This window comes from Gadus macrocephalus, chromosome 17 (genome assembly GCF_031168955.1).
Source record: "Gadus macrocephalus chromosome 17, ASM3116895v1".
Classification (NCBI taxonomy): Eukaryota; Metazoa; Chordata; class Actinopteri; order Gadiformes; family Gadidae; genus Gadus; species Gadus macrocephalus.
Window position 1 is genome coordinate 2,654,797 of NC_082398.1, and position 23,649 is coordinate 2,678,445.

The 23,649-nt window shown below is 47.2% G+C and overlaps 1 long non-coding RNA gene across 1 annotated transcript in view; it reads right to left on the reverse strand.

Annotated features, from left to right (window-relative positions):
- LOC132445631 (uncharacterized) overlaps window positions 1–20,396 on the reverse strand; it is a 225,607-nt gene extending 205,211 nt beyond the window's left edge. Inside the window, exons 1-3 of the long non-coding RNA XR_009522667.1 lie at window positions 20,226–20,396; window positions 19,927–20,044; window positions 19,745–19,780 (exon numbers count right to left, since the gene is read on the reverse strand). This is a non-coding gene — a long non-coding RNA (uncharacterized LOC132445631). The remainder of the gene's footprint in view (window positions 1–19,744; window positions 19,781–19,926; window positions 20,045–20,225) is intronic.
- Between the last annotated feature and the right edge of the window lie 3,253 nt (window positions 20,397–23,649).

A 23,649-nucleotide genomic window follows, 5' to 3' on the forward strand; every position in this document is an offset into this window, starting at 1 on the left:
GCAGGCGTCCGGATGCCCCGATCGATTGCTGCCTTCTTTCACACTGCTGGAGCGCAGGGCCCGCCCGGCTCGCCCGCAGTGACCAAGACCGTGAGCGCTAAATGATGACTATCTGCAGAATGTGGCCGGGCGGTAGAGGGACATGGGGAGAGAGAGAGAGAGAGAGAGAGAGAGAGCGAGAGCGAGAGCGAGAGCGCCCTACTGGAAAATCAATGGTAATGACTGTTGAGCACAAGCACAGATACTCACATACTGACACACAAACACACACACACACACACACACACACACACACTATTTACACACACAAACACACAACCAATCACTGTGGCACATATGCTAACACATTCACATACATGCGACTTGTAAACTCAAGTGGATGCACTTGGGCAGCTACACACACGTCTGAGGCAATCACAAAGATTTGGCCATACCTTACCAGTTACTAACACACACACAGACACACAGAGACACACACAGACACACACACAGGCCAGTGAGCGTGTGTGCAGCAGCGGCGTAAATGACTGACATCCAATTAAATCCCTGTTGAAGAAGCTGTGGTGATTGCTGCGAGCATAGTCCATTGATTCCGGATAGACACCACAGACTTATCACACTAATCACTACATGCTCCTATTCTATTATAATCCCTCCGTTTGTTTATTTGCAACCCCCACGACGCCTCCGTCCGCACGTCTCCACCACAGACGACACCATCACCCCCATCACCCTGCCCACTTTCTGGGCAGGGTGTAGCATGTACGCATGTGGCCTGAAGAAACTAGCCTTTAGCCGTTAGCCACGGTATTCACTGTTGGCCATTGGCTGCAGCACAGACACTGACATGGGCTAATGCCATCCATTGGTTGCACCACTGACGCTGACATGAGCCAATACCATCCATTGGTTGCACCACTGACGCTGACATGAGCCAATGCCATCCACTGGCTGCACCACAGTGACTGACACTAGCCAATGGTATCTGGTGAGGAACAAATGGAGGAGCCAACTGATTAACGCTTGTATGAACTTAAGAGCATCTAACCCCTATTGGTTTGCCTAAGCATCCATGCTTATTCGTTCGAAGAAACCTGCAATTCATTCCAAGATTTTGTGGTGGTCGGTATTGGAACCTACAACTGAAATGCAACTTGCAGCCATCTCAAAACCCCGCTTCCGTTAAGAACCTTATCCATTCTGAAAGGGCAAAGGATTAAGTGATGAGGTTGCCAAAGGTGCGGTGCGGGGATTGGTGTAACACAGGCCAACGATACCGAGCAGAGCACAAAGGACCGGACAGAGTTCAACTCTTCATGCCTTTTAATGACCAAGGGGGTCTGGCCTCTGCGAACCTCGGGGTTGGCTCGGTTTCCAGTGGCCAGAGAGAGAGAGAGAGAGAGAGAGAGAGAGAGCAGGACGAGCTACACCGAGTCAGAGGCGCTACAAAGAGCGGCCTCAACCCGACTGCTCAGACGTCAGTTCCCCCGCGATCACGCTGTAATCTCGTTGAAGGAGACAGGGAGAGGTAAAGAGCTCATCCTCTGTAACTGTAACTCCCTCACCCCTTCCTCACCTCTTCCTCACCCCTTTGTCTCTCCCCACTGTTCCCTACAGCCGTTAATCTCAATTCTCTTGATCTTTTTTTAACCCTCTTTTCGTTTTTTTTTTTACTTTCGGTGCGTCACACTCATTTTAGACACAGCTCGAGAGGAGGCCAGAATCAATGGACATCAACTATCCGTCCGTTTCAATGCATCTATTTGTGCCATCGATCCATCTGTGTTTGATTGTTTGTTCCGGGCCATTGGTGCACATGTGTACGCACGACAGTGTCGTCGAGGTTCAACCACCAGCAGATTGCAGTGGCTTCCCTTAAATTGTTTTGACAGCCACAGTCGGACGAGGCGAGGGCGGACACAAACAACACCGGACACCCCAAGGTCCCATACTTTGTGTTGGCACTAACAGCTTACCACCGCTTGACACAAGAAACACCACAGGAGTTTATGGGGTCCTAAGGTGAGGGGAGCCACAGCGGTGCACAAGAGAATTAGGTCATCAAGCTTTTGTAGCTCAAATTGAAAAACGGGCCTCAGAAAAGAAAAATGTGGGAAACATTTGAATAATTCATGTCTGAGAAAATGTATTCCCATCCGTTCTCCTCCCTCCATTTTCCCTCTTTGTGACGCCCACCTTTGGCCCTCCATCTCTCTGTACGCATGCATGCTTCCCCATCCCCTTGTCTCACTCTCTCTCCCTCCCTCCCTCTGTCTCTCTATATCGCTCTCTCTCTCCGGAAACAGAAAAAACACTGACACGGCAATTGAAGGTAGTGGGGCAAACAGCTTGAACGTAATTAGCGTCAGTTCGGGAGAAACACGCAAACGATCCCGCTGCGGAGCAGGGGGACAGCAAAAGTTTGGATAGGAAGACACCCGACGCCGCCGCTAATAAACCTTGACTTGGCAGCGCAGCCGAACAATTAAAAACGCATATCATTTCCTCTTTGGTGGAAGCCATTCTGCTTCTGTCCCGAGCTTAAAAAACAACATCCTCTCATGAGCACACTGCCGTAAACGGCGAACGGAGGAGATACAACAATACATCAGCAATTAGGGGACCCGCACGCCGCCAGAGCATCGTCGCAGTGCAGCGGGGGGACACAGCTGTGACGGAGGCGGTACGGCAGACTATTGTCACTGGCATGGCTCCTATTGATTCCAGAGCGGGGCCCACTACGCGAACCCAGCAGAGGTGGACTCCAGTGATCCATGCGTGTTCTTCAATGTCACACGGGGGCTATTCGGATGAGGCGTCTTGGATGGGTTGGATACTTTGAGTCTAGTGACTGGACATGGCGCGGCACCGGGAGAGGTACAGCAGATACAAGGACCGCTGATGAGTGGAAAGACACGGTAACATAACATGTTCATGGTTCACCTGGACTCTGCATTGCCTCTTCCCTTACCCCCCCACAGCCACCTCTAAAAACACCCCTGTACGCCCTGGCACTTAATTGTCGCAATTATTGTATGTTGTACGTACTGGCACTTAAAAATCGTACTGAGCGTTGTGTAGCGTCTAATCCTAGCTATCTTTGTTGCATACAGGGAATGGGTTTACCTAGCGATTGTTAGTGCTTGGCACTTGGTTCTATGAACGTCCTTACTGTACCAAATGCGATAAAATGTTGGTTCTCTTTCTTCTGACAAATGTACTTATCGTAAGTCGCTTTGGATAAAAGAGTCTGCTAAATGCCTTACATTTATGTGTAAATCTAGCAACCTTGCCTCTAAGAAGAGGCGATTCTTCAAGACCACGTCCTACAAGACATACAGAATGGGGCGCAATCAGGACCCAGGCTGATGACACCAGACAGTCCAGGGGGCTTCCTCCAGAAGGAGTTTTGTTTTATAACGGAGCCTGTTTTTTAACCCGGCAACTTAGCCTCTATATTGGATAGAATCATACGGGAGAACACCTGGCTCCGACGGATCCCAGCTCTGTAATGAGTGTACTACTTTGATACAGCACCAACATCTTCTGTTATACCTTCTTATCCGGCCATAAAAACTAAGCACAACAAAGTACAACAAAATGTGTCACTGCTTAAAAGCAAGGCTTCAGTTTAAGCTACAAGAAGAGAGATATTATCTTAACAGCTTTAGAGGTGTTTCTTAACACGATGGAGCTGAGTTCTATGTGATATAGTAATACTAGTTATATGATCAGTACATATTCTTTTGTCGCAGGGGTGTACTTTGCTCTCAGTAGGTGTATGTATGTCTTTCCAAAAGAAAACTTTGTTCTTTTCTTTCTTTCAATGAGAAATGGTTTACATAAGAGGCCTTGTCAATCACTGAAACCTACCATCAAATTACATGCAAATGACTTCAGGCTACTTGAGCATGGGTGATTTGCACCAAGAATTGGAAACATCTAGGAAGAAAATGTAACCACGCCAATGAACTGAATATAACTAATGAGTCTATATTTACACGCTGAGAATATGCAAAACATTGTTTTATAATGAACACTTTGAACTTACTTCTTAAATTCCCATTCCTCTGTCTCTTACGCTTCATCACATTCTTTACGTCTCTTGCACGTACACACGCACATGCACACACACGCGAAAACAAATGCACACGCACACACACATACCTGCAGTCATTTAAATCTATGGGGATGACGCATTACCAAACAGTATATGTAACACGGCACAATTATTTTAAGAATAGCAAAAAAAACATACTATGTAGCTTTGAAGGTTTGATATAGGTTTGATGTATTGATCAATTATATATCTCACAGTTTATTATCTCTCTATGCATCTTCAAGATCTTATGTAGGATCGGTAAAGTAATAAATACGATGTTGTTTATCGTATCATCTATTTAGTTTTCTCCACCAATAGGTCTAGTGCGAATAAAAAACAGTTTCTGAATCGGTAGCTTCGATGCATTTGGAAAAAGTCTGATAATTTGTATTCAGAGCAACAGTAGGATTTTCTGATTACCATATTTGTCTTTCTTGTATGGATTTCATCCGTACAAAAATACTAATCTGTAAACGATTGTGGAAGGGTTCAGATCTGGGAGAAAATGTCTACTGAATACGGAAACTCTCTTTCGCTCAACACGTACGTTTGAACACAGTCTGTCCGTGTGTTCAAACGTACGTGCCGGACAGTGGACTGCGTTCGTGAATGATGTGAGGCGGAATGACCTATTCCTCCATATGATTAAGCCTGTTATGGATTAGTGGAGTTGGACTATTCCCAAATCAATGATTGACCTGACAAATAGGAATAACAACACACAGACAACATTGGCTGTTATAACAGCTGTCCATTTCTGAGAAATACAAACCAACCCCAAATTGACAACATCTGCTCTAACCTGTTTTGAACTTCCAACACTCTCACATCTCTCCGTCAAACCCTTTCTTCTTTCGTACTTTGTTCATTTTTTAAAAAGGTTTTTCCTTTCTTTTCCCTTGCCAGAGGAACAATCGGTAAAAAGGAGGCAGTGCATCATGGGATGGCAAAAAAGAAGCTATCAAACAAACTGTAGCACACATACTGTGAGGCAGAGCAATGACGGACATCCCCGTCGTGGCTGCCAGCACCTTAGCCCAGCTCTTGATTACAGAGTCTGCTTGGCGGAGTGGAGCGGATAGCGAGGGTTTTGGTGGGGGCCCCGGGGGAACGACTTGGCCCTTCCCGTAAAAGGGGGCCACTAATGGAAGCAGAGGCCTTCGCCTCCACTCTGCCTTTTTTTATGCAGGCAATCCAGGCGTTTATGGTAATCATAAAACCAGGGCCAAATGGACGCACGGAGGAGAGGCGGCGCTCGCACGCACGTCCGCGGGGCAACACAAAGGCGCTCGCGGGGCAAGTGTTGTTGGAGCTGCCAGCCCGTGTGAGTCGCCACCTCCTTGTGTTTTCACAGCGCGGCGTGTGTCGCGGCATACCTAATACGAGGAGCAGCGGCGACGGCGCTACCAAAAAAAACAAACTGTGATGCGCTCTGCCTTTACCTCGCCCCGAATCCCCTCCCGCTAACATCCGCTCTTTTGTTCATTTCCCCCCTCCGCGCTCACGGCCCGTCTAGTCCTGTGTTTATGAACCTCCCGGGAGTGTTTATCAAAAATTCATTGGCTCGCCGAGGCAAATTGCAGCCCTAATGCTGAGAGGTTGATAACCCCCCCCCCCCCCCCCCCCCCAAGCCCGGAAGCAACCCCAACCCCATCCCACACACACACACACACACAAACAAAAACATACACACTAGGTGGCCGCCCGCTTGTCATGTGTCTGGAGCAGGAGGGAGGTTCAAAGAGTGAGAGGAGGTGGTGGGAGAGAAGAGGGGGGAGAGAGAGAGAGAGAGAGAGAGAGAGAGAGAGAGAGAGAGAGAGAGAGAGAGAGACAGCGAGAGGAGAGAAGGTGTTGGATGAATCATTTTAACACTTTCTCAGTGTGCGAGTTTAAATTTGGATGCTAGTGTTTCTCAGCGGAGAGAGAGTGCGAGAGAGGGAGAGAGGGAGAGACACTCCAGCCTGATTGTGGCACGGTCTGGAAACAGAATGCTAATGCACTTTCCTCATCTCCACCACATAATCGCGCTTTTATACAGTCGGGTGGCGCGGCGCGAGGTACACCAGCCGTCGCGCAGAGAACTCGAAGGGCGTGCGACCTCTGCGCGGAGTGCGAAGAACGAGGCAAAAAAATCGATTGCTGTCCCCCAAAAAGAGCCTCTTCTACCCAACTGTCTGTTGTTGCTCTGAGCTTGTCTCGGCCGCGCTCGAGCGCACGTAATGCAAATGACACATTAACTCGAACGACGATTTAACCGTTCTTCGTAGAGTCGAGAAAGGAGGGAAATATTGGAAAAGGTGAGAGATGAGCCTTTCCCCAGAACTCATTTGTGAACATAATTTACAATCAAGGGAGAAGAAACGAGAAATCACGTTATGCTGCGGTATCTAAGGTTAATGGGAGGGAATTGTTCTGCTCTCGCGTTGCAGGACATCTTGAATATGGTGGAACCAGTTTGATCGGAGTCGCAGAGGGCAACAATTATCTGGACATTTCAGCGGCCCTAGAATGTATCTAGATGAGAGATCGGACCCGTTTCCACAAAGGAACAAGATCTTTTGACAAACAACTGGGATTAATTTTGACGGCCCATTTGGGTCAAGCACTTTGTAAGAGGACCGAGATGATTTCATAAATGTTACGTCAAAATATGAATTGACCTTGATTGCATGTTAGTGGGCTAGTTAACTGCCCACTCAACAATGTTGGGGACAGACATCCCTACCGAAACTATGACAGGACTGTAAGTGGTAGTCAACCACTTATACTTAGTCAACCATTCTTGTCAACGTATATTGAATGTGGCGCAGGTGGTTTTGAAAGATATATTCAGATGCACACTGTGAAGCTAGCATGATTACAGCGTTGTAATTACAACACTAAAGTGCTCTTCGGGACCGAGATGCGACCATGTACGCTAAGCTGTCTGAAAGAAGAAAACGGGTTTGTGGAAAGGAACAGACATTGTCGACGGTAGAAGATAATTTAAAAAGGAAACCGTGAAGTTGCGTGTAAAGCACATACTGATGACTGAAGTGAAACTAAATTAAAAATCGCTTCCCGTTCAAACTCCACCGACTGATATTAATAACAAATATTATTCATTGTCTCGGTGATGAACATGATTGCGGTGGCGGCATTTCACTTTTAAAATGTACGACGACAGCTTGGAAAGCCTCGCAATAACTGCAGTTCGGATACAGCAGACTCATTTCCAGGTAAACACAATGCTGTACAATGTAATCCATATTAGCGACCTTGCTAATCCTCTGGCGTGTTCGTTTGTATTGTACGGTAGATAAGATTAATGATAAGCTGATGTCGGGGTGACGCGACCAGCATCTTACACTGTTCCACCGGTGGACATCATAGAGGATCAGCTGAATACGAGTTCAATACGGGAGCACAGTTGCCGGGCATTGTTGAATAATAATCGAACTCCATCGGCGCACATAGCAGGGAAACATTGGAAAAAGCCAGACCCCCGGAGACCAATGGGAGGTACTGGTACCCCTAGCTGTGGGACTGAAGCTGCTCTGTGAAGCATTGGTTTGACTTAGGACGGCATTCATTTGAGGCATTGCCATCCATTGCAGGGTCAACCGTTTGGACTCTTGTTTTTGGATGTCTTGACCCTCTGCTCAGGCAAAGGTGTGTGTGTGTGTGTGTGTGTGTGTGTGTGTGTGTGTGTGTGTGTGTGTGTGTGTGTGTGTGTGTGTGTGTGTGTGTGTGTCTGTGTGTCTGTGTGTCTGTGTGTGTGTGTGTGTGTGTGTGTGTGTGTGTGTGTGTGTGTGTGTGTGTGTGTGCGGCTGTGTGTGTGTGTGTGTGTGTGTGCGGCTGTGTGTGTGTGTGTGTGTGTGTGTGTGTGTGTGTGTGTGTGTGTGTGTGTGTGTGCGTCTGTGTGTGTGTGTGTGTGTGTGTGTGTGTGTGTGTGTGTGTGTGTCGGGGCCTCCATTGTACCTAGATGCCCTCTGCAACTTAATGGGCTCCCAGGGGACCCAACCTTCCCTTACTTACACACCGCTCTTCGACTTCAAACAACAGTCCATTCCTCCCATTTCCCACAGCCCAGGAACAAACACACACACACACACACACACGCACACACACACACACGCACACACACGCACACGCCTTGCAGCGGCTGCCCGTTTTCTGCAGAGATGCATCGATAGACAATCGGAGAGCGTTCCCGGGCACTCCCATTTAATCAACCTATATCAGTGTGCTTTATGACACGTAGTCCATATGTGAGTAGGGAAGTGGGTGGTTGAATCGTAATGATACGCACAGGGCAATGTAAACAACTTGCTCTGGGGGATTTATAGGGCGTAACGCTGACAGGAACGAGAACCAAGAAAATGTTAAGGAAAGACATTCTGAAGGAAAAATATTATTCAAACACGCCTTGAAATATTGAACCATTGGTTGCGCTAGAAGAAAAGGCATGAGGAATAAAGGATTGTTGTTGAGGTCTGGCACAGAAAATAATAATGACGATCATTAAATGCGCAAAAAAAACAACACATTAGGCTCCACACAAAAAGATGCGTGACCGGATGGGCCACTCAGAGTCAAAACAACCCCTGAATAGATCAGATAAACGCAGGGTGCTGCACAACGGTGACTCTATCACTGCCACGCTGTCCCTTACAAATCAAGAAGGAGTGGTTGAAGTGAGACGTGTTGTGAAGCACCGTCCCGTGTGTGGATGAGAGGTAGGGGGGCGAGGGGGGGGGGGACCCTGCCTGGGACCGGGTGGAGCATGAAGGAAGAGAAAGCGACCTGCAGAGCCACCGAATACAATCCATCTCATCGCAACCGCTGCGAGCAGCGTGTAATCACAATGACACACGGGTGTAATCCATTTAAAACACATTGGCGGCCGCCCAGGCTTCTGGGACTTCCTCTGCAGTGGCGGCTGCCATCGCGGCGTCGACTCGCTTCCCACCTCCCGACTACAATTAGTGAGAAATGTGTAAGCTGTCTCCTCGTCCACCTGCTCCGCCTTGCCCCCCCCCCCCCCCCGGACGCGTTGCACGCCCAGAGAGCGAGTCCGGGGGAAATAATCCAATCAATCCCAGAGAGAGAATTACTCTCCGCCAAAACCTGACACATGCACACCTATCCGCTCGTCCCGACACGTGTAATCTGTCTGAGGGGGTCATCTCCACTCGCGACCCTTCCTTGGACTATCTGTCAGCCGCCAGCCCCCAACCCCCCCCGTACTCAACCAAGCGTGACTAGGCCAGCAGACTTACACTAGCAAAGGCCCCCCGATGGCAGAGCGATTATTGAGGGGTTGATTCAACAAACACTACCTCCAGTATGGAGACAGAGCCACGTGGCCCGGAAATCTGGCGGCGGGGGCCCCCCCGGTGAGTGATTACAGGGGGGGGGGGGGGGGGCAGGCCTTGGTGCGACCTGGTGCTCCTTCCACAAGGGCTACCTCACACGGGTATCGAGGCTAATTGAACTGATTACACACTCCGAGGGCCTAAATTAAATATGGTGCCGTTCCGTTAAACCGGCCATGATTTATAGTCACCTATATGCTCTGGCCCGGGACAGCTGTTTCATTATGACTATTTGTTAAGAGCCAGAGCTCTGAGGTTTGTTATGCAGGGCCGGAGTGGTGTTCTACTAATAGTGTTCAACCAAATGAGTCGAATATACCGGGGGTATTTTTTGCTGCAAACGCAGAAGCGTAAAGCAAGAACTCCTCTCCTTTGCAATAACCTAAAATGAAGAAAAAAAAAGACTTTGGCGCCGGCAGTGAAGGACAAAAGCATTCGAGCGTCCAATCGGGCCCTGGTCCAGGATGTTGACGAAAAGCAACCGCTGGGGTGAGGGAGTTCAGGCCGCAGCTCCAGCGACCAGACGAACGAGATGGTTAGGAAGATAGGAAGGCATGAAGTCCCTCCATTACCCGTCGCTCCTACCTGCTCCTCGCAGCCATCAGTGTAGAATCTGTGCCAGGGTTGAAAACCTGAGACCCCGAGACGTTCTAGCTTCCGCTAACAATCAGAAGGAGGAGAGGAACGCTGCTACCGTCGATTCCTATCACGGGAAACTTTTGGACCATATTTGGACTTATCTATTATCTTATCCATTCATGGTTGGATGCTTCGCTGAGCCGCATGTCAAGCCCCCCAAATCAGACCTGCAGGATTATATGCCCTACATTTCTTAAAGTGCCCTTATCTCACAACCAATAAGAAAAACCTCAAATTCTCTGTGATCATATCATATTCCCCAAGTCAACAGCTCAATCTCACACTTCTCACACATTTGTCTTCGGGCAGCAGATAGCATAATTTCGCCTTCGCCTCGCCTTCTCCATCGCTCTCACTTCTCTGACCTCTCCCTACCTCACACTATCTCTCTCTCTCTCTCCCTCGCACTCACTCTCTCTCTCCCTCGCGCTATCTCTCTTGCCTCTGTCTGTCTCTCTCCCTCTCTCATGCCAACCAGGTAATGATCTTTTCCTAGCCGAATGCCGATAACGTCTCCCTCTCCCTCTTTCTCTCTCTTCCTCTCCCCCCCTCTCCCTATCTCTCCACATTAGATAGATCAGCTCTCCCTCCATTTGTGCTTCCTCCCCACCACTTCAGACAGCGGGATTGATTTGTCTGAAAGATGCCTCTGACCTTTGATATGATCTGGTGAGGAGGGGATAGCCTTAAACAAATCAGCCAATCAAAGAGGAGTGGGAGGGACATATGAGAAGCACGATGAGGGTGCTTCCCTAAAACGCCTTCAACATGCAAGGCCGCACTGGAATTCACTTTTCCCGTGACGGCGAGCTCTGTCGTGAATATCACGCCCACCGCCAGCGAATCCCCTGAGGGAAAATGAAAGAGGAGTTTTCAAATTGCACTTTGCCTAAAGGCTCTTTGGGCCAAATTTAATTTTCACCTTCCATTGATTTTCCGCTTAGCCCAGCCGGGATGGATACTAATGCCTGTCTGTCACGCTTTTATTCCTGTGCTGCACAGGGAGGAAAGGGAAGAGGAACCAGGAACGAATGTTGCGCGAGAGCGCCGCTACATGATACGTCCTCCAAGTCGATATATGGGAGGAAGGGTGGCAGCCCGTCTACATCTGTCCGGTTTAGATCTCGCCCGTTGCCAGCCCACACAACCACGTTTCTAAAAGATCAACCTTCGACCAACCCTTGTTGACTACTATATTATTCAGCTTATTGGTGGATTAACCTAAGTATCGTGATTTACATTAAGATTTACATTTAGCAGATGCTTTTGTCCAAAGCGACTAGCAGTAAGTTCATTTGACAGAAGAAAGAGGAATGATACATCGCTGTTGGAACATTAAGAATGAATCCTAGAACCAAGTGCCAAGCACTTACAATCGCGAGAATTAAACCCATTACCCGTATACAACAAAGATAGCTAGGATAAGATGCTACACAAAGCAAAGTACTGTTTTGAAGTGGCAAGACGTACAACGTACAATAAGTGCATTCATTACGTGCCAGGACGTACAAAATACAATAAGTGTGTACATTAAGTGCCATTTCTAGAAGATCAACCTTCGACCAACCCCTTTTTACTGCCATTCTTTTCTATTTTCGGTAAACTAAAAAGAGTATTGCGATGGTATAGAACTATGAAGTAACCATGGTAGCATCTTATCGTAATGGTGGTGGTAGTGAGGGGGGTACTTATTTTAACACCCTCCCCACCGTCCTCTCCTCCCCCCCTTTGATTGAGGCACCGGGAGTCCAGATGGCGCTGATTAAAACACCGGTCTTGGATGCTTTCCCTTTCGGAATTCAGATGGTATACATGCAGCAACGCTTGACATGTCTTTTTTCATGCCTTCAACCAAAAGTACACCTGCCTGGGCGGTGACTGTGGGCCAGACCTTGTCAACAGCTGGGCGCAATTAGGTTTCAAATAGTCCATACAGTAAATGAGCCGGACTGGTGTTCCCTTTGTTTACCTCGTGTTCAATTTGAGGCGCTCAGTGTGAACCTGTCTGGTGTAGGTAATGTTGTTTGCAAATTTGGCTTGTGATGCGTACTTTCAAAACTAAATAAAAAGACATAGCAGGTGCACCACAGCAAAAAAGATGCACTGCAAAGGCCCCAATTAAAAAAACCTTAATAATTAACTAAAAACACCTCACGCTGTGAGAATAGCGATGGCTGGCATGCCTGTGGACATAAATTGGCATGTCTAAAAAGAGGCAGCACTCTCACACGTATAGACCTTCTTTTGACATTTCAAGAAGCACTCGGGCTTCAAGGCTGAGTGAGTAATCGTGGCAGCCCACCCAGGTAACAAAAAAATAACCACTACAAAACAAAACAAAAAAAAAACAAAGGAGAAGAAGTTGACAAGGCAGACAAAAGAGAGGGTGTGTTCTGAATCCGGTCGAATCAGGTACCTGCCGGTTTGGAAATGAATACGAACAGACACACAAACACACTTGCAATCAGACGCTGACCCGCGATGAGTATGATGGGGTTATAATGTACGGACGCCTTGAGAGTATAGACACGTGTGTGTGTGTCTGTGTGTGTGCGTTCAGGGGCCAAGGCCAAAACGAGCACAAGCAATGTCCTTAGGCAGGTCGGAACTCTGCGGAGTCGTTTGTTTGTCGACTTAAGCTGGCAGAGAGCTCAGGAAGCCAAGGTCTTACACCAACGTGGGGCAGCAAACACGGTGGTGTATGAGGGGAGCTGATCCGCGAAAACCCCTCATTGCTATTCCCTCACGAGGCCAGGGGATCTACCATGAGCTGGCCGCCACCGTATCTGAGGGTGTACCATCTTTCGACAATGACGGCTGTGTGTGGAGATCAGGCATAATGCCCCGTTTTATATTCCGTCCCCCTTCTTTTATGATGTGGTCCCCGTGTTTTGAAAGGCATTTACATGAGTAGTGTGGGTCGGCCGGATGCAGTCGGCGTTATAGACAATAGTCAAGGACGATATCGCTGTTGTGTTATTTAATCACGGCTTTGAATGCTGAGCGGCGTCGCCTGTTCATTGCTGTCCTCAGCTCCTCGATATTCATTTGAGTCTTGATTCCCCACGGGCCTAGACTTAAATAAATTCCAAAGTCTGATGCGCTTTTATTCTCTTTGTATTCCACCGAGTTTACGTAATTGTGCGAAACTCAATCAGTCGGAAACACATCCCTTTACAGTGGAGATGCATTCATTCTGCGACGTCGAGCCTTGCCGACTCGACGCAGACCACAATCTGTTCCCTGCAGAACACCTTCGAGAACGGCCACAGATCATGTCTTGGTAGCGTGCAGGCGGCAATCGCTGTCAGTTGTTTAATTGTCCTCGAAGGAACTCGATCAAATGCAGTCCTGATAATGGGTGGGATCTAACACAAATGAAGCCTGGGAGCTCCCTGTAATCCACGCAGCAGCATTAACAGTATGACTCCGAGCTGCCATTCAATGAAATATGCATAGCGCTTCATTAGCCCTGTCGCTTACCCTCACCTCTGCAGGTTACAGCAGGTGATTCTCTATTGATTTCCTAGGACTTCTTTATTGTATAGATTTGTTGCTATAAGTGGAAATGTCGGTTGAGCCAGGTCTGAAATAAGCAGGATTGAGTTTCACACTCTGGGGTTTGGCAATGCATATATTTCATAATTCATACAGTTCCAATATTGTAGTCTCTCTGAGGGTATAAAATTGTTAATGTGTTTTTCTTCTGTGGATATCGCTCTACATAGAATGTTACAATTAGCATTATACCGTCAGGAGACATAATTTTCCATCTTGAGGCACACTCATAAGCTCTGCTAAATCAAATACTGGAGATATAAAGTGTATTCTAAAATAACCCACGATGAGTAGCACTTCAAATAAATGGAAGAGTACCCTCGTGTTCAGACATCAAAAACTGCTTTTCTCCATTTCTCCCCGACCAGAGAAACCAGGGGTGACATGGCAACTGTCGACACAGAGAGAGCGGGAAAGGGACTTGATAAGCTAACGGAAGCTGCCGAAATGTCTGCTGAACGGCTGAAAGGTATCAGATTGGACAATTGGTTGCCCTGCGTGTTTACCTCAAGGCAATCAACCCCATCCAAGGTTCAACCTCAATTCAACCTCATCACAGGTGGTGTGGAAGGTTGTCAACTGAGCCTTGGCGATTATAATGTGTCTAATCAGTCATAAACTTGGTCGGCAGGCTGCAGCCAAACACTTATTGGGGCAACTTACAACACAAATACAAACACAAATTGTCAAAGCTTACAACAGAAAATGAACCCAGGGGGCATTTAAGTTTACAGCCATCTTCCTCTTCTTCTTATTTCCTCTTCGTTTCAGCCCCACCAAATGCTTTGAATCGCTCCAGCCTTTCAGGGTGTATAAGGCCAGAGTACAGCCTAATTGATTCCTCTTGTTCCTCTCGCTCATAAGGGCAGCAGTGTCGACACAGTGAAAAGCTCCCTGGCGTTTTGCTCATCTTCATTGCTCCCTTCCTCCACGCCTCTCTTTGCTCTCTTCCTCCCGCCAACATCCCCAAGAGCACGACGCAACGCAGATAGTCGACACAAACAGATCCCTCCGAGAGAGAGCACACACACACTCGAAACCTCGGATGGAAGACAAAGAGCAAGCGTTGCATCTGCATGCCAAGCCGCAGAGGTCCACTGCACAGTTCAGCACAGTCAGACTCATACGAGACAGGGTCTCGGCCCTTAAAAAGAAACACAGAAATCCCTCTGCATTATGCGAACATAAAAGAGTTATCCTATTCCAGGCAAACTTTCTTTGGTTGATTTTTGCGGTGAGGAGAGCTCCACAGTGCCCGAGTAATTTTGGCTTTCAGCTCGTGTGAGTGGCTGTCCAGAGCTCTGGACAGGAACAATGCTGTTGTTAAACCCACAGGTTTTTCAGATGATTAAGTCAAGCAGAGGAAGAGAAGCACTCCCCCCCCCCCCCCCCTGTACCCTGAAGTGAACGTGTGGACTCACGCTTGGCTGAGCCCGGGCTGGAGGTATGGATGGCAGAAGAGCATAAACAGAAGTGAGGTGCAGCGCATTGGCCAATGCAATCGCATTGGCCCGCAAAGTACAAAACACCATCAATCCTGATTTCGTCCGATGTTGTCGGATGTCTGACTCGGTTTCGGCTTTGCTTGATTTTGAGATATTTTGGCAGCGCTTGAGCTGAAAGAACTTACTAAACTTCCAAGCTCTGATTGCAATGGGAAACCACATATCCCCGTGTATACAGAGAAACCATAATGACATTACAAGAAGAATTTGATAACTCGTTCTTTGTTTGTCCCAAAAAAAAGTTATTTTGCAACTACAATTTATGAAACAGGCTCTCTAAAATAGGCTTATTATGTAATATAATAAACATAATAAATGTTTATTATATTGGATTCTTTATTTTAGATGCACTTTTAATCTGGCTGTGGTGGGAGGACCAGATATAAGATAGAGGATTGCGTCCCGGCCTATGGAAAGGAAGTCATGCAGGTTGGCAGGAAGAAACCACTCACTAGCACAACACGCAAATCATTATATAAGCAAAAACAACCAAACAAAACAGCAACACAGTCGACATTTCTGTTCCAAAGCAGCTCTATTTTTTTTAACTAACTTGATGATTCCACCGAGCAACTAAGAGGCGCAATAAAAGGTAATGGAAAGAAATTTACTTATGCAAAAATGAGTGTACAACACAAGCACATCAACTGTTTCCATCCGCCTCATGTGTATTCAGCTAAATGGCGCCACTGTCACATTTGGTAGCCAACAGCTGTAACTCCAATAGGCCCGAATTATTTTATTGTCTTAAAATGGCTTAATTATTCTTAGCAACAGCTTAATACACGGTTGACTTAGGAGCGAGCCAGCAACCCTACATTAAACCATAGCTGAGTAAGCTCCAATTCACATAGTCTCGCCAATCAACCGAGTGACTGCATATCACTGCTTTGTGGCTTTGTGGTGTGCGTGTGTGCACACTTCAACTACCGTGACTCACATTCATCAGATAAAACGTGTTGTGTACAGTATTAGTGACATGACATGGTTGATTAGATAAACGTGCATCCAACCTATTATTCAGTTCCCAGACAGCAACAGCTCTATCAGTGCATCAGTTTGAGTACTAAGTGCAGAGGCAGCCACTGAACCCCCACACCCCCCCAGGCATGCATTCACAGCACACACATAAACCCCACTGCTTCTCCTTCCCTTTAGCTACAATGGACGTGGCATCCGCTACATCCAAATGCTTTTATGAGGGGAACTTCAAAATAAGAGTTGCATCGAGTCAGCACCAGAGTAATCACATGCTTTAAGTTTGAAGAGTTGGACATGACGTACATCGTATCTATTTATAACGGCTTCATGTATACGACCAGTGTACGATGCAAGGGGGGGGGGGGGGAGGAAGTTTGGCAGCAGAGGACTCGGCACAGCACCACATGAAGCCCTCCCACATCCGAGAGAGCCCAAAGATACGGGTGAATAAATAAAACATGGCCGCCCCGAATCGAGAGGCAATGTGACAGAGAGATTCTTTTTTCTTTTTTTTTTGCTCGGCGCTTTTATGTTGGCAGGCAGAACATTTCTGTTTGGGATGAATCAGAATTTTTCTGAGAGCACCTGCGCTCAGTGCATCTAATTATCCGACAACTCATCCTCATTATAAAATAGCCGTTGGGAGTCAAGTATCAGGCTTTTCATAACAAGACGCAAACACTGATTCGGGATGCCCCACATACCAAAACCACACCGCTGCTACAGTAGACACTGATAGCTGCGAGCCCACTGGAATCACTGTCGATTCCTTGCTGGAAGTATCAGCCGTATTGCAATGTAGCATGGAACGCCGTTAGGAGAAACAAACAGTGATGGTGGACGCATTGCATGATTGAGCTGAAATGTTGATTGGCCGCCTCAGTGGCGTCCACACGTCACAACGATGGCCCTATTATGTCACCCGGATGAATTTTATAAGCCATAATTATGACTTATGCCCGTTTCTCCCTGGGGAGACGCGGGAACAGGGTGAGTTAATGAGGGTGCGTTGCGACACGTCGCGGTTGAGCCGTCCGTGTTGGCGGATAATTAATAGCGGAGGAAGGTTTGCCTGGGATGTGGCAACCCAAGCCGGCTCTTCCATTAAGGCCTCGGGAATACTGAGGGGTTAGGTGGTGGTGGAGCTCATGAAACTCCCGGCAAACATGCAGAAATACCCTGCCGTTCCCTCGCTCGCTCTCTCTCTCTCTTGGATTCTGCTCGGAGCTGTTCCGGCACAAAGCCCATTCAACAATGATTGATATGGAGACAGCGAGCAGACTCAGGAGCCACACTCACCGCAGAGACAATGGAAACCAGAGGCAATTTATTAAAACGGGAGCGCGCGTTGATCGGGAGCAACGGGGGACGGCACGGGACGCACTTACCTGGGACTAATCCTGGAACTGCTACGGAATGCACCGACTGTTCTGCAGGGGTGCTTTAGGAGTCTGAGGGGAACGTGTTTGCACATCAGGAAGCCTGACCTTCTCAGGGGGATCACTGTCCCTGACGGGCTGTGTGACAGCAGTGAGGAGCGGTGACTGCCGTGAGAGAGAGCTGTGGCATACGTGGGGAAGCAGTGATTTGGAGGGTCGGGATTTCATTGTTTTTTGCATCGTTGATGGTGTGACTATTGGGGTTCTTACTTGTGGGAGATGTCTCAGGGGGGGGGGGATGCGATGCTGCAAAAATGGGTATTAGGGGGAGCTGAGATACATGAGAGCTATTTGTGTCGATAGATGCACAGTATACCGTGCATGGCAAACAACTGATGGAGTGCTCTATCAGGAATGCAATTGCATTCATGATCTCCCTATACCCTTAAATGATACAGTTGACATTTCAATTTCAAGAAAGAAACGCATTAGGGTGAGATGGATAGCTGGAAAGGACAGGGACAAAACTCACAGATAGTCATAAAGAGAGAGATTCAGAAAGATGGTGAGAGAGACAGAAAGAAGGAGAGAGAAAGACAGAGAGAAAGAGATAAACCGGATCAAGATAGATGGATTGAGAGAGACAGAAAGACGGGGAGAAAGAGATAAACCAGAGAGAGAGAGAGAGAGAGAGAGAGAGAGAGAGAGAGAGAGAGAGAGAGAGATCAAAAGAAACAGACAGGCATCGATGTTGCAGACAGACAGATGTGCACCGTGGAGAAAAACAATATCATCATGATGAGCTCAGCATTACCCAGCGCCTGGGGTAACTGTTGTAAAGCTAAACCAAACACCGCCCCAACACATCCACCAACGCATACCACAAGCCCTTCTCGCTCGCTCTCTCTGTCCACCCATACGTTGTGGTGATGACCTTTCAGTGCGGTACACACACTCCAATTACCTTCTCTAAAACACAGTTAAAAATGCATCATTGAACAGCTAGTGGGAAGTCTGCACAGGGGCATCATTTGTTCCTATATTATTAGGGCTTTAGTGCACGGCGGTGGAGAGGTCGTCCTGAATCACAAAGAGGCAGCGATGCCGTGCTCGTCGTTGGACCTCTGGGGGGGTAACGACAAGACGCTAATGCTGTTAGCCTCCCGACCGTGGTCACGCTCGCTTAGCTCCCTCCCCTCACCTGCCGCCAAGAGGAAACATCCCTCACTGACCCCCAAACCCACACACACACACACACACACACACACACACACACACACACACACACACACACACACACACAGACACACGCGATCCCAGCCGTAGAAAGTTATTATCAGCTCAAGCTCACAAAATGACATGTCATGGGCAGGTCGAGTGCAAAACCGTCACTTGCACGTTCTTATTTTTTAAGTATGTACCCTGTCATCACACAGAGGGTTGAGTGAATGTGGATCACTTAAGTGGCGCGACGACCACGTAGGCATGGACAGCTCATGTGCCGTCAATCAAACAACAAACGGTGACATCCATAGCCAAAAGCACCATCGCTCGTTAACTAACCGAAGCCATACCGAACACCAACGCACGCGCACATTGACATGCACGCGCGCAAACAGATATGGGGATGCATAACCTCAGCCTCAGGAACAGGCGCGGGCTACACAAGCAAACTTTTTTTCGCCCTGAAAATTCCGCAACTTGCCCGTTGCACACATGAACTGCGGTCAAGGCATCCTAAATCGTTTAATCATGCAGTAGGGCACGGGTAAAACCAAAGCGACCCAGCGACCCAGTGACACAGCTTAATTAATGAATGGCACCGATAGAGAGCTAACCAAATGCCGCGCCCCCCGTTTTGAGAGGCGACCGGCACACCGATGCGTGTCAGCCAGTCCATGGATAACGTATGGCTTCGTGATATGCAGATATGCGCCCTGGGCAGGGACACGTGGCACGTGGCGCGACGTGGACGGACAACTTGACAAACAAAACAAACAAAGCACTGCGGACGAACACTTTGATAAGAGTGTGTGTGTGTGTGTGTGTGTGTGTGTGTGTGTGTGTGTGTGTGTGTGTGTGTGTGTGTGTGTGTGTGTGTGTGTGTGTGTGTGTGTGTGTGTGTGTGTGTGTGTGTGTGTGTGCGTGTGCGTGTGTGTGTGGTTTCACAGCTGTCTCCCCAAATGCTTCAACAACCGAAAAAAATGCCTCAAGGCTACTTACTATATGCCCAGGCAGTTGACTGCAAAGCCTCGGTAACTGTAATTAAATTAGAAGAATTGTGTGTTAGATTTGTAGACCTAACAACTCTTCACACAAATTTGGGGATGCACGGAGATAGATGACATTGCGATTGTACTGGAGTGGCTTGAGTTAGAAGAAAGATCTCTGACGGTCCCACTCACCGAGGCGTCCGAATTAAAACATCCACAGGAAATGTCAGAGGAGTCCTTTCTTTCGTCCGTCCAGTCGCAAAGCAGCAATGCTTTTCTTATTCCAAATACAGGCCCCCGGGGTTTTGCACTGAAACAGAGAGAAAAAGGCACACAGCCACAACAGAATCCGTCAGAATCGAGGTGTCCCCCTTCTGCGAGAAAAAAAAAGTGTTGGCACATCTCATGTGAAGAGCAGGAAAAAGAAAAAGAAGAAAAAAGAGAGACAACTCTGAATCAAAAGGACGAAATGGGACAGATGTGAGGTGTACCTGCTCTACGTGTGTCGCGGTCGGCCAGAGACACAGAGAGCCGTGCGAGAGACGAGCTAAGGGAAACTAGGGAGCTGCGCTTTCCATGTGAGAGGCAGCAGACCTACACAGCGCGCCGTCGGGTCGAGCCGCACTCCGCTCGCGGCCACGGCTGTAGAGAGCGAGCGGCAGCGGGAGCGCGCTCGGAGCAGGAAGGGAGATGGGGACTCGGTGGGCGCGGGCGTGCGGAGAAAGGAGGAGAGTGGAGAGAGGTATCCGAGTGCGCGCGGCGGCCGCAACCGAGATGGAATTCAACCTCACCTGCATTCCCCCTCCAAGCCGCTTGATGGCCGGCGCGATGATGTAAGTGTGTGTATGGATGTCGCTCAACCCCCTCACGCACCCCGCCCACGCCACAAACCTATGCATAACCGTTTTGGAGCGAAATAAAAAGGCCTTGCATCGGTGCGTGTTCAACCATGTAATGGCTAAACGCAAGTTAAATCAAAATTGTGGTTCTCAATGTATCCGGGACATCACAAACTTGGGGGATCGTTACCACAACTCCTTTAGGGGACCCCTGTACCATTCGTCTTTGGCATGTCGATTGGTTTTGCCCATTTGCTGTTTAAACGATTTCGATATGGATGTAGTATAACCCCTGAACTGAAATTATGTACTTTTTCTGTCCGTAAGATTAAGATATGAATGTATAACCCCTCAAATTATGCAAGAATAAATTATTTATATCATTCCCTTCTACCAAAACAAACAAGAAATTAAGCATCCCAAGTAATCATTTTCGAAGTATTCAGTTCCCTGTTTGTGTTAAATAGCCCATGGCTTATAAGATATTCAAATACTGGTGTTCAGAGTAATTTACTTCAGCAGAATGTGATTCACTTTTGAAAGGCCATTATCAATTTCCAGTCGAGCCTATTCACTCAGCACAAACCCAATATTTAGCCAATAGTCATGGTTAATTGGCCTCCTTTGGCACCAACTGCTCCTAAGAACAATGTTACAATGTTTAAGTGACTGCCATTGAGACTGCAACGCATACACAGGGAAGTGTATGCGTTGCAGTGTACATATATATATATATAAATAAAAGAGATGTTTTGCAGGTGAATACATTTCACCTTCCTACTTTTAGGTTTTCGGACTGCTTTATTATCCATGAATGCTGAGGACGTTTCTAAAGATTTTAAGAATAATAATAAATAATGAACTAAAATATAACTGAAAGAATGGAAAAAGGAAGGAAAGAAAGAACTGACCATTCTTCAATCTTTAAGATCAAAAAAATCAGTTGATACATGTTTTAATTAAGCTCAATCACTAGGTTGTTGGGTAATGAAATTTCCTTTGACATATAACTGCAGCCAGTAAGCCTTCTTTCATAGGTGAACATTGCCTCTGCGGCGGTCTGTCTGGTGTTCATTGAAGGCCCCCTTGATTGGTTTGGAGACAAAATAGAGGCCAACAAGGTTGTGGGGGCTTTTGTTTAGCCTGTGAATAAGTCAAGACAGCCATCACCTGGCTGACATTCACCAACCGTGTCATTGTGAATATGGCAACATGAACATTTAAAGGTTCTAGATGAAAGTTATGCCCTTACAACAGCTATATACTTTGTGTGCAATGGTTTAATTTTTTTTTCGTTAAACCGTTTCGCTGCCGACGTGGCAGCGTTTCTTTATCGCGTCGTGACACAGGGACACAGACAGCTATTATGGATTGCGTCATTTGGATGAAGGAGTCTGATATGACGTGTGTTTTGTGAGGTGAAACCTACAATACAGCAGTTGTTATATTGATGGTTGAAGCAGAATCAGAGTTCTCTAAGCAAAAACTAAAACACTGGGTCAATATGTGGCGGTTTGAAATAGGTTTCAAAGTTATGGAAGACCTTCTCTGCCCCTTTGATCGTTAAAAAAAGAAACCAAGATGTCTGCCATGATGAAATTCGATTGAAAAAAATATTTTCAGAAGTGACAGTGCTGGGAGTATGGAGGGATTCTTAGCAGCAAGCTGAAAGGGTATTGTGTGATTCGTAGCATATTCTCTCGCTGGTTTTCAATTTCAATGAGAATTGTTTAATGACTTCATGTTTCCATTTGCAGCCTTCTTGCGATAGCTGTCAAATTACAGGACAAAGAAGATGAACATAATATACAACATTTCCATGAATCTGCAGGAACAATTTCAAGATGCTACATTTCAAAGGAAGCTTTCACAGTCTAAAAGATAGAAAAAATACCCCCTTTCTCTGAATATTAGGTAGATATAACCCACATGCAGTCTGTGAGCTGTATTAGCTAATGTGCTAAATATAGAACTACCAAAGGACGGAGAAGTGTGTTTTATAATTCAGTGCCATCATTAAAACAATTTAGACAAGATATTGCATGCTAGCCTTCTCAATTACTATCCAATCTCTCCACTTACAAAAAGCTTACTTAGCCTAATAACATTAGTGTGGTGAATGCTTTTTTGGGGGGGATTGGGGGGTGGGGGGATGTGTCCATTGTGTATTCTAGTCAAAAACGTAGATGTGGACAATATATTTGGATGCAGCGACAGTGCATCCATAATGTATACATCGAAAGGTTTGCCAAAGCTTCAAAGGGCTTCTTTTTCTAAAACACTCACCTGTCACATGACATTAGCTAGGTCCGAACCTCCACTTAGCCCCCGGGAGAGCTGCTGTTTCCCGGCTCAAACTAGTGGAGATGGAGCTTGTCGCCAGAGTCATCTATAATTCATGCCGTGCCCGGCCCCAGCATCTACCACGTGCAAGCATGGAAAATCCAGTCCCGAGACTCCAGAGTCAGTGATGATAATTGCCAGTGGTCGGTGTCACAGCGACGCACAGCCCCTGTGGCCAACGCATCGGCCTTGCCTGGTGGTGGTGGGGGTGATGGTGGTCGTCGGTGTGGTGCTGGTGGTGGTGGGGGTGTTGGCGGTTGTCTGGGGAGTTGGTGGTGTGGGTGGCGGTGGTGTGGGTGGTGCTGGTGAGGATGGTGGGGGTGGTGGTAATGGGGGTGGTGATGGGGGTGGTGATCTGGTGGCCTGGGGGTGGGGGCTTTTGTAGCGGAGCCAGCCTCTCATTTCTAATATAATGGTCATAGACAGTTTAAAAGCACCTTCAACATCGTCCCCTTTTGGTTTTAATGCACCCAGACATGCCATGTATCCATTATTTGCCAAAGAACATTTTAGATTTTAATGTGCCGCGGGCGAATTTCGTAATAGTCCATTTTTTTTTTGTTATTTTATTATTTATTTATCATTTATTTAATATTGCATGCACATATTCTTTACCACACTGGTTGTTGTCTGAGACCTAAGGCCAACAGGTCGTATTAACTTGAAAATGGAAGTGATTGTTTTCATCTTGTTAACTATGAATCCATATAACGAATGGAGGGAACCATTACAA